This window comes from Cornus florida, unplaced genomic scaffold (assembly GCF_030987335.1).
Source record: "Cornus florida cultivar Cherokee Brave unplaced genomic scaffold, ASM3098733v1 CherokeeBrave_3.0.0_Hap2_Chr09, whole genome shotgun sequence".
Lineage (NCBI taxonomy): Eukaryota > Viridiplantae > Streptophyta > Magnoliopsida > Cornales > Cornaceae > Cornus > Cornus florida.
The window spans coordinates 70,778,834-70,790,361 of record NW_026775579.1 but is presented as its reverse complement, the minus strand read 5'-3'; the positions used below and the strand labels follow the sequence as shown (position 1 = coordinate 70,790,361).

General features: G+C 36.7%; 1 long non-coding RNA gene and 2 pseudogenes across 1 annotated transcript; 1 reads left to right on the top strand and 2 right to left on the bottom strand.

Moving 5' to 3' along the window:
• Positions 1-340: 340 nt before the first annotated feature.
• LOC132274316 (uncharacterized) lies at positions 341-6,038 on the top strand. The gene is made up of 3 exons (XR_009470383.1): positions 341-563; positions 1,610-1,748; positions 5,678-6,038. It is a non-coding gene; the product is annotated as an uncharacterized LOC132274316 (long non-coding RNA).
• Positions 1,958-3,836, bottom strand: LOC132274314 (MDIS1-interacting receptor like kinase 2-like; annotated as a pseudogene).
• Positions 6,039-6,700: 662 nt separating the features above from the next.
• Positions 6,701-10,678, bottom strand: LOC132272808 (MDIS1-interacting receptor like kinase 2-like; annotated as a pseudogene).
• Positions 10,679-11,528: the final 850 nt, after the last annotated feature.

The following is an 11,528-nucleotide window of genomic DNA, read 5'->3' as shown; positions in this document are numbered from 1 at the left end:
TCAGCCACAGACTTAGCATAGGCCCAGTGGGGGCGGATCCCCGAATTACTATCTATCTATTTTGTTAAATTTAAAAAAAAAAAATACCCCACTCAATTTTTTAAAAAATATTTCATTATATAGTCTTGGCCCACTGATTTTTTTTTTAGATCCAAAAGTAATCTACACTTTCTCTCTATAATTAGGTTCTTTTGAGCTTTGACTATTATTTTATCTCTTAAAAAAAAGAAAAACATATCTTTAACATAAAAAAATATTGATTGATTTTTGGGACAGGGCCAAAGCCCAAGTTACAAAAGCAAGACAGAGGGCAAAGCCCACAAACTAAGAGCCCATCGACCAAGAACGATAACAATCGAAAAGGAACTACTAACGACTAGATTAGGGAAACTCAGTAAAACCCTGAATTTGAAAATTAGGGATTTCGAAACACAGTTTGGGGGAGGTTTCAATCTGCAGCAATCCGACGACCTTTTCTACAGATCGACTGCTCACCATCGAAGGAGGGGAGCGATTGAAGTTGGAGAAACTATGCGAGAAATTAATTGATGAATATGAATCAGGTAATTACAAATTGTTAGCTATTTACTTATTAGCAAGTCTATAACTATGCAATCTTTACCATATTTTTTTCTATTGTAGTCATGACTGAGGCTTGAGGAATTTTTTAGTTCAACTTTGGATCTTAAAATGTCAGTGTGTGTGTGTTTTGAGTGATTGAAGAAATGACTGTCCCGAGAAGAATAGCCGAGTGGATCAGGATGAGGCAGAACGCAAGACGTGTCAGATTAACATCCATCTTACCTTGAGAAGATTTGATCAATAAAGTAATTGTATCCGATAATTGAGATTGATTGATAATTAATTGAGATTCAAGTCAACATTTTGAAAGCTAAACTAAGTTGACAAAGACAATTCTAGATATTCAAATAGAAGCATCAAAGTTTAGTTGGCTTTTGATTATTGATTAACATGGGTCCTTTGTAGAGTCATGTTTATTAGAGTTGTCATGGGTCCTTTGTAGAGTCATGTTTATTAGAGTTGTAAGTTTTAACTGAGTATGCATGTTTACAAAATTCATGAAAAATATTGAAATAAAATGATTTATAAATTCAACGTTCTTAATAAGCTAGTCATGTTTTCATAGACATGTTGATGAGTCTAAAGATTCAATACATGAGTCGTTTATATTTGATTTATTTATTAAACAAGTTTAGAAAAACTAGCTGTAAACTTGAGCTTGTAAACATGGGAATTTCACATCAGCTGAACTATTTGTATGACCGTAATTTCCTAGTTTGATTCAAGATGAATCAAATCAATAACATTGTTGTGAATACAAATGAAATGATATGTTGACCTGAGCGTCCTATATGTATGAATTTCAAATGAATGGTTCAAAGAGAGATTTAAAATCTGCCGGTACTGATTCTGTTAGCACGACAATTCTAAGAAAATATATATATTTAATGCCTGCAATTTAATACTCTCATTGACTTATGGGTTCAATTTTAATAGTCAAATCTTTTTCGTTTCAAACCAATTGATTTATTCAATACAACATGTAACGACAGATAGGTAATCACCTTGTATGTGTATGTAATGGCAGAAAGAGATATATACCTTCCCCATTGAAGGGTCTCCTTAAAGAATATTGTTGAGAAGATGGCAGTCAAAAAAAGTGCTGTTGGACTGAACATTGCTGTGAATACAGGACCTTTTTTCTCCACAGCCCAAACTTGCAAACAGTAAGTAATCCCTATAACTATTACACCCTGCATTTTTCATTAATTTAACTGTTAAGTTAGAGAAAGCATCTGCAGTGAGTTATGCTCTATATTGTCTTCTTCCTGTAACGAAAGGAGGTATGCATATTATTGAATAAGAGGCACTATTGGTCTTACTATGTGCAATATAATGCAATATATCTTATAACACTATTGATACAATCCTCATCACAAGATTAACAGGACAGAGAAATACAACAAAGTGGATCAAATTGAAAATTTAAAGTGGAAAAAAACAAATACAAGAACATAAGAACTAAAAAGATGCAAAAATGCTCAGATTCCGATATCAAACAGTTGTCCAATTGTAAGCGTGTGGTATGGATGTCGCGGAGTTGGCCTTGGTTTGGATAGTTCTGTGGAGACTTTCCCCATTGTTGGCCGAGATTGCGGACTTACATGCAAGCATGCAAAAGCTAGCTTGGTAATGAAGAGTAATTCCACAGTCACTTGTTCTGTTGGAGGTGAAAGACATTGATCCAACACATCATTCAACAGTGTACCTCGGACAAGCAGTGATGGTGATGGTGATAGAGAGGAGATAAGCTCGCCAGGATGCTTTCCCATGATCGCTTCCAGTGTCAGCACTCCAAAGCTATAAACATCGCACTTCCCATCCACTTCCATTGTGTAAGCAAACTCTGGGAAGCAATGGAAATGGACAAGAAAAGTAAAGAGAAATCTGCCAATGCAATTTTTTTTTTTTTTCCCTAACAATCATTATTTAAACTCCATAACTATAGAAAATAGAAAGTGAGGATGCAGTGAAAATTGAGGATAAAGAGGTAAAAAAAAAAAATTGAACATTTCCATTATTTAGGCTCAGTTATCTTTTATGAATGAGAAATTGGAGATGATGTTAAGGCGGGATGGGTTAAAAATTGGACTGTATCTCATGTATCGTGTAATCGGTGTATCCTGTTAAGATTGAATGAGAAGTTTTAATTATAGAACAACCATTAGACCTCAATCGTTTAAAATAATAATAATAATAAATTAAAATACCTGGAGCAGCATACCCAAAGGTCCCCGCGAATGAAGTTCAATTGGAAGAGTTAAGATTTAGAAGCCTAGCAGTGCCAAAGTCAGAGATATGAGCAACATATTCAGAATCTAGCAATACATTCTTGCTTGATATGTACCGATGAACTATAGGAGGCGAACAATGATGATGCATATAACACAAAGCATCTGCCACATCCTTAACCACATTCACTCTCGTAATCCATCCACACTCCTCCAAGGTTTGTTCTTCAGTACTGCTCAGGATCTTTTGCAAACTCCCCCCTTCAAAGAACTCGAATACCAAAAACAAGTTTCGTGGGTGTGAACAAAAACCATAAAGCTTCACAATATTTCGATGGCGTATTTCTCTTAATGTTCGGATTTCACTTGTAAAACTATTCTGATCATTAGCCCGTCCACCATCTTCCGAGGCATGAAATTTCTTTACAGCAACAAGTTGACCACTCGACAATTGAGCTTTATAAACAATTGTTGATCCTCCTACCCCAATGCAATGATCAGAGCTAAAGTCCTGTGTCGCTTCAATGATGTTCTCATACACCATTTTTCCATTGTAGCTCCATATTGCAAACAAATTCTCACTGTTTGCTCTTCTTGGCTCATTTTCGACACTTCACACTTTGGGTAAACAAGATAGAAAATCCCAACAACCATAAATGAAAGAAGCAAAATGCCTGAAAGAGGAACAATAATAAAAATCACAAGTTTGTCATCGTTTTCCGCCTTGTTAGCTTCATTGTTCATTGTGGGGGCGCATGCGTTCATACCAGTGACATTGCCGCACAAGCCTTTATTATTTTTGAATGCATTAAACGTAGCCTCTTGAAAGGATTTATTTTTCAGAATAGGACCCTCCAACTGATTGTATGATACATTCACAGAAGTCAAAATTAACATATCTTCAAAAGTGATTGGAATGGAACCAGAGAGCTTTTTGTGGGAGAGATTCAATGTTTCTAACTTTCGCAATTTTCCAAGTTGGTGTGGTATTTTCCATTTTAGCATATTACGGCTGACATCAAGATTTTGAAGAGAGTCTAAATTGCCAATGCGAAAAGGAATACCTTCAGTAAGAATATTTTCTGCTCAAATTCAAGTATAATAGTTTCATGCACTCCCCTAATCATTCAGGAATTGAGCCTCTTAGATTATTTGCTGCCAAATTAAGACGTGCCAAGTCTGATAGCTCACCAATTTCCAAAGGAATATCACCGGAAAGTCTGTTGTTCCTTAAATCAAGGTCTATCAATGAGGTTAACCTTCCTAAACTCTTTGGAATTTCCCCGATGAGATGGTTTGAATAGATGACAAGTATACGCAACTGAGTCACATTTCCCAATTCAGGTGGTATCTCACCAGAAATATTGTTGTTGGACACTCTTAGGCTTGTTAGATTGTGACACTGGCCCCATTTACCAGTAAACTCACCGAACATTTTATTATCTCTCAAGTCGATATAATCCAAGTTTGGGTATATGCCAAAATCTTTTGATGTATTTCTGGACAGTTGGTTTCTTTCAAGCCTAACTCTATATAAGCTAGTGCAGCTTTTCAAGCTCTCAGGGATTGGACCTGTGAGATTATTGTTTGCTGCAGTGAGATGTGTAAGTAATCCACCACGGCATATGTTATGTGGTAAATAACCTGTAAGCATGTTCTCACCTAAATGCAACCTTTTCAAATGGGTAAGATTACTCAACTCTATAGGTATAGAGCTAGTGAATTTATTCATGAACATGGTTAGATACTCGAGAAATTTTAGCCTTCCAAATTCTCGTGGGATGGAGCCAGATAATTGATTTTCGGAACTAGTCATGCCAAAGAGCTTGGTGAAGTTCCCAATAGTGGATGGAATGGATCTGGAGAGTTTGTTTTTGTGAAGGTACAGGGTGGTTAAGTTGCCTAAATTCCCTATAGTAGTAGGAATTGAACCTACTATATTGTTTGTTGACAATCCTAAATTTATAAGAGACCTGAAAGTTTGTTGTCATCAAGGTATAGAACTCTCAAGTTACTCAAGTTCCACATTGTAGCAGGGATTGGACCTTTGAGATTGTTCGCCATGAGTGATAACTCATTGAGGGACCTTAGTTTCCCTATCTCAGTTGGAATTGCTCCAGAGAGATAATTTATAGACAAGTTAAGCTTGGTGAGCTTGGAAAGGCTGCTGATGTGCTTGGGGATAGTCCCATACAGCGAATTGTTATGAATAAATAAGTTGAGGAGATGAGGGAAGCATGAGAAGTTGAGATTGTGAAGTGTACCTCTTAAACCAACATTTTCAAGGCTTATTTGGGTGACACTTCCATGCTTGTTGCAACCAATCCCAACTCATTTGCGGGGGCTGTTTCGAGCCCAAGATGGCAGAAGAGATTGGCTTTCATTGTCAAGTCTGGCTTTCCATGTTAAAAAAACCTCTCTTTCCTTTCCTTCTGTCTTTTCATTTGGAGCTGCAGAAGAAGCACCAGCAGTGAAATGGGAAAAAGAAAGCAACACAAGGATGGTGATGGAAATGAACAAAAGTTTGAAATTAGAAAGAAATTCATCATGGAATGGTTTATCTACTAGGTATTTCATTGTGGATTTGCTACTATGAAATATAAGAGGGCAATGTTTGGATGGATGATGAAGGGCTCTAGTACAGCATGGAGAGCTATTTTTAGAATAGTAGATTCATGATACATTTATGGAAATGTTTCAAAGAAGGATACCACTGCTTCGCCTCTTAATTTGCTGGACCGGCTCAAATTCTATTCATTAAATGTGGGAGGCATCCCACTTGTTCTAACTAGCTCAAATTCAACGCATTAAATGTGCTCAAATCCAATGCATTAAATATGGTAATTAAAGTGTTGTGTGTGCAGGTGTGCGTGCAATGAATGAAGAAAAGAATTAGAGAAGAAATGCACTGAGTTGTAAAAGATTACAGTGCAGAACCGAAATGTTTTTGGTGAAGGCAGTGAACTCTCTTATGTGTGTGTATGTGTGTGTGTGTTGACTGATTGAAGATGTAGTATGCAGAGAAGAATAGAAGAGAGGAGACAGAGAGTTGAGGAAAAAGAGAGTGAAGTTAGTGAAGGTCAAGTGTATTTCTTTTATAAAAGTGTGTTTTTTTTTCCTTTCAAGTGAGTGCGAAATACCTCTTGGTAATCTTTTGAGATTTGTAATCCTCTTATTTGAAATAAAGGTTAGTCGTTCTTCGTTGGTGGACGTAGACAATTTGCCGAATGTTTTTTTGTGTTATTTCTATCTAGAGATCTAATTACTAACACAATTGGAATTTAGATCTTGGCATCTCGGTGCTTTTTAACGGTAGGCGTCTTGCCAGGAATTTGGGACAATATCCACCTTGGGGCTGCCCCACTGCTGGGAATTCAACTTGTTGATATCGAAACTGTTTTGAAAACATGAGGGAGGAGAATGCCTATTTATGTAATGGTAATTATAATACCAGAACTACCCCATCAAGAAACCACATGATTTCAGTTTCAGTCTTTCAGACATAACTAGAAACTGTTTGGGACATATCAGTAACTATTTGGGAATTGGGACATAACAATAATATCAGTAAGTCAGAAGGTTTTAATACCAAAACATATACCCTTCTCATGTTGTTCCGCATACAAACAAATTGCAGAGAGCCAAGAAAGCAAAGTTAGCAAACCACCAACAATTTAATTGTACTTGCAGGTAACATTATTTTTGCAGATTTGTTTATCTTCTCTCTCTAGTCTCAGACTTCTTCTCTCTAGATTAAAAAGATAGTCAGCTGAATAATGGAAAATAGTAATTTCACTCTCCAATGAGTTTGGAAGATCCCTTGTGTAGGGAGAAATTATATATTGGCTTCTAGATCCAATTTCAATAGTCAATCTTTTATTCAAACCGAAATGCTATCATGCTATCGTTTCAAATCTATTGATTTACCAAATGCAATATGATGAGTTTCTCCTTGTGTGTGTGTGTAATGGCAGACGAGGATATATACCTTCCCCATTGAAGGGTCTCCTTAATGGATATTGCTGAGAAGATAGCAGTCAAAATAAGTGCTACTGGACTGAACATTGCTGTGAATACATGGCCGCCTTTCTTCTCTACAGCCCAAGCTTGGAACCAGTAAGTAATCCCCTGCGACTATTACACCCTGCCATTTTCATTACTTTTAACTGTGAATTTAGAGAGAGAAAGCATCTGCACTGAGTTATTTCCTATATTGTCTTCTTCCCGTTATGATAGGAGTTATGTATATTATCGAATAAGAAACACTTAAATTGGTCCTACTATGTGCAATATAATGCATTAAATCTTGTAAAGGAAAAAAATTGAACATTGAAAATTTAATGTGGAAAAAAAATATACAAGATCATAAAAACTGAAAAGATGGAAAAGTGCTCAGGAAGCTGAAGAACCAATATCAAACAGTAGTTCGATTGTAATCATGTGGAATGGATTTCGCAGAGTTGGCCTTTGTTTTGATAGTTCTGTGGATACTTTTATCATTGTTGGCCGAGATTGTGGATTGACATGCAAGCATGCAAAAGCTAGCTTGGTGATAAAGACTAATTCCACGGCCACTTGTTCCGTTGGAGGTGAAAGATGTTGATCCAACATATCCTTTAAAAGTGTAGCTCGTTCAAGCAACGTCGGTAATGGTGATAGAGAGGAGATGAGCTCACCTGGATGTTTTCCCATGATCACTTCCAGTGTCAGCACTCCAAAGCTATAAACGTCACATTTCTCATTCACTTCCATTGTGTAAGCAAGCTCTGCAAAGCAATGAAAAAGGGACAAGAAAAGTAAAGAGAAGTTTGCCAATGCTATAGCTTCTAATTACTATCACTATTTAAACTCCATAACAATAGAATACAAAAAAGTGAGTATGTAGCGTGGATTCAAGATCAAGAGGTATGAAAAAATTAATATTTTCGTTATTTAGGCTTTATTATCTTTTATGAAGGATAAATTGGAGATGATGTTAATTATATATCAAGGCAAGATGAGTTAAATGGAGAAGTACATCTAGCATATTGTGTAATCATTGTATCCTGTTGAGAAGTTTTATAGAACTATTAGATCAGTCATTCATTCAATCAACTATTTGAAATGAATCGTTCCAAAATAAATAAATAAATAAAAATACCCTGAGCAGCGTACCCAAAGGTTCCCGCGATTGAAGTCCAATTGGAAGAGTTAGGATTTAGAAGCCTAGCAATGCCAAAGTCAGATGTGAACCACATAATCAGAATCTAACAAAACATTCTTGCTTGATATGTCCTGATGAACTATAGGAGGCGAACAATCGTGATGCATATAACACAAAGCATATGCCACATCCTTAACCACATTCACTCTCTTAATCCATCCCCACTCCGAGGCTTGTTCAGCACAACTCAGGATCTTCTGCAAACTTCCCCCTTCCAATAACTCATAAACCAAAAACGAGTGTCGTGGGTGTGAACAAAAACCATAGAGTTTCACAATATTTCGATGGTGTATTTCTGTTAATGTTCGGATTTCACTTGTAAAACCATTTTGATTATAGGCCTGTCCACCATCATTTTCTAGGGTATGAAGTTTCTTCACAGCAACAACTTGACCACTCGGCAACTGAGCTTTATAAACACTTGCTGACCCTCCTACCCCAATGCAATGATCAGAGTTGAAGTCCTCTGTAGCTTCAATGATCTTCTCATACACCATTTTTCCATCATAGCTCCACATTTCAAACAAATTTTCATTGTTTACTCTTCTTGGCTCATAATCTGCTGCCCACTTTAGGGTAAAGAAGATAGAAAATCCCAAAAACCATAAATGAAAGAAGCAAAATGCCTGAAAGAGGAACCATAATCAAAATCACAAGTTTGTTGCCATTCTCTCCCTTATGAGCTTCATTGCTTGTTGTGGTGGCGCAAGCCTTCAAACCAGTGGCATTGCCGCACAAACCTTTATTATTTGTGAATGCATTAAACGGAGCCTCTTGAAAGGCTTTATTTTTCGGAACAGGACCCTACAACTGATTGTATGATACATCAACAGAAGTCAAACTTAACATACCTTCAAAAGTGAATGGAATGGAACCAAAAAGCTTATTGTGGGAGAGATTCAATGCTTCTAACTTCTCCAATTGTCCAAGCTGGTGTGGTATTTCCCATTTTAGTAAATTATGGCTGACATCAAGATCTTCAAGAGAGTGCAAATTGCCTATGCTAGAAGGAATACCTTCAGCAAGAATATTTCTGCTCAAATTCAAATACAATAGTTTCACGCACTCTCCTAATCGTTCAGGAATTGAGCCACTTAGATTATTTGCTGCCATGTTAAGACGTCTAAAGTCTGATAGCTCACCAATTTCCAAAGGAATGTTGCCTGAAAGTTTGTTGTAGCTTAAATCAAGGTTTATGAATGAGGTTAACCTTCCTAAACGCTTTGGAATTTCCCCGATGAGGTGGTTTGAAGAGATGTCAAGTATGCGTAGTTGAGTTGCATTTCCCAATTCTGGTGGTATCTCATCGGAAATATTGTTGTTGGACACTCTTAGGCTTGTTAGATTGTGGCAATATGCCCCATTTACCAGAAAGCTCACCATACATTTTATTATCACTCAAATCCATATAAACCAAGTTTGGATATATGCCAAAAACTTTTGATATATTTCCAGATAGTTGGTTCCTATTAAGCCTAACTCTGTATAAGCTAGTGCAACTTTTCAAGCTCTCAGGGATTGGACCTGTGAGATTGTTGTTATTTGCACTGAAATTTGTAAGTGATCCACCAAAGCATATGTTATGTGGTAAATGACCAGTAAGCTCGTTGTCAAATAAATACAACTCTTTCAAATGGGCAAGGTTATTCAACTCTGTAGGTATAGAGCCAGTGAATTTATTCGCGAACAAGACTAGATGTTCGATGAATTTCAACTTTCCTACTTCTCGTGGGATAGAACCAGATAATCGATTTTCATACAAACTCAAGTGGAAGAGCTTGGTCAAGTTACCAATAGAGGATGGAATGGATCTGGAGAGTTTGTTTTCGTCAAGGTGCAATGTAGTTAAGTTGCCTAAATTCCCTATCGAATTGGATATTGAACCCGTGAAATTATTGTTTGATAATCCAAGATCAGTGAGAGATCTGAGTGTCCAGATTTCTTGAGGGATTGGTCCAGAGTTTATTTCTAGGAAGGTATAAAGTGGCTAAGTTGCCCAAATTTCCTATAGTAGTAGGAATTGAACCTACTATGTTGTTTCTTGACAATGCCAAATCTATAAGAGATTTTAGCTTCCCAATTACTTGAGAGATGGATCCAGAAAGTCTGTTTCCATTGAGGTATAGAACGCTCAAGTTGCTCAAGTTCCACATCGTAGCAGGGATTGGACCCGTGATATTGTTTCTCGCGAGTGATATTCCATTGAGAGACCTCAGTTTCCATATCTCAGATGGAATTGCTCCAGAGAGAGAATTTCGAGCCAAGTCAAGCTCGGTGAGCTTGGAAAGGCTACTGATGTGCTTGGGGATCGTCCCATGGAGAGAATTGTTATAAAAAGAAAGGTTGAGGAGATGAGGGAAGCATGAGAAGTTGAGATTGTGAAGTGTACCTCTTAAACCAACACTTTGAAGGCTTATTTGGGTGACCCTTCCAGTTATGTTGTTGCAACCAATCCCAATCCAATTGCAGTGTCGGCTGCTGTTTGGAGCCCAAGATGAGAGAAGAGATTGTGTAGTTTGATTGCGAAGACTGGCTTTCCACTTCAAGAGAGCCTCTCTTTCCTTTTCTTTTGGAGCTGCATAAGAAGAAGAAAATAACTTTAGCTAGTCTTCAGATGTCAACTGAAATTTGATTATGTTTATCGTCTGATTGGTTTACACATTCTTAATTAGGTTAATTAGCACTCGCTAGGGATGTCAACACGGCCAGTATAACACCAGATGTTTCTATCCAAACTCTTCTCACGATGGAAAAATTAATCAAGTTAGGCAATTCAAACTTCGAATTCCAATTATCAAATCATAAAATTTTTTTTTTTTTTTCGCCTAAGAAATGGATTCTTATTCATCATCAGATTGAAGAAATTGTAATCTTGAAATGTCAATTTCGTGTTTTCAAACGCAGTGTTGATCAATTCTCTTTCTAGCTTGTTATACAATGCAAAAAATTATTAAAACCCAATGGAAAAATGATGTTATGTAAACACATTTTAGACTAATTTTAGTAAAAACCTAACATGCTCACTTCTTGGCTTTAATTGTCCTTCTGCAATTTTTGGTTTTCTTCTAGACTATACAATCGATCATGAGACCTTCTCTCTGAAACGGTTTGAACTCTATGAAAAGGCATGATTGCTTCGATACAATTTCTTCCGTAACATGGAGAAGGAGACATCAAGCTCGTTACATATGCACAAAAAGCTTGCAATGAGTTCTACTCCGTGACCAATCTATGATATTTGAGTTTGTATTTTGATGATTTTTGTGTAGGGTGGAGTCGACGGTTTGTTATGAGGGCTTGAACCCTCGCTCTTATATTTTGAAAAATGAGAAAGTATTACTAGGTTATTGCACTTAGTTATATCATAAACAAATTCAAAGTTCTCTGCTTATAAGCTTTAATAAACTCTAATCGCTCTCATCCTGCGTATTCAAAAAATACTCAAACAGCTTATTGATAAAATCAAACTTTAATCATGTTCGTGACCGAAATTGACCGATTATGATAATCTT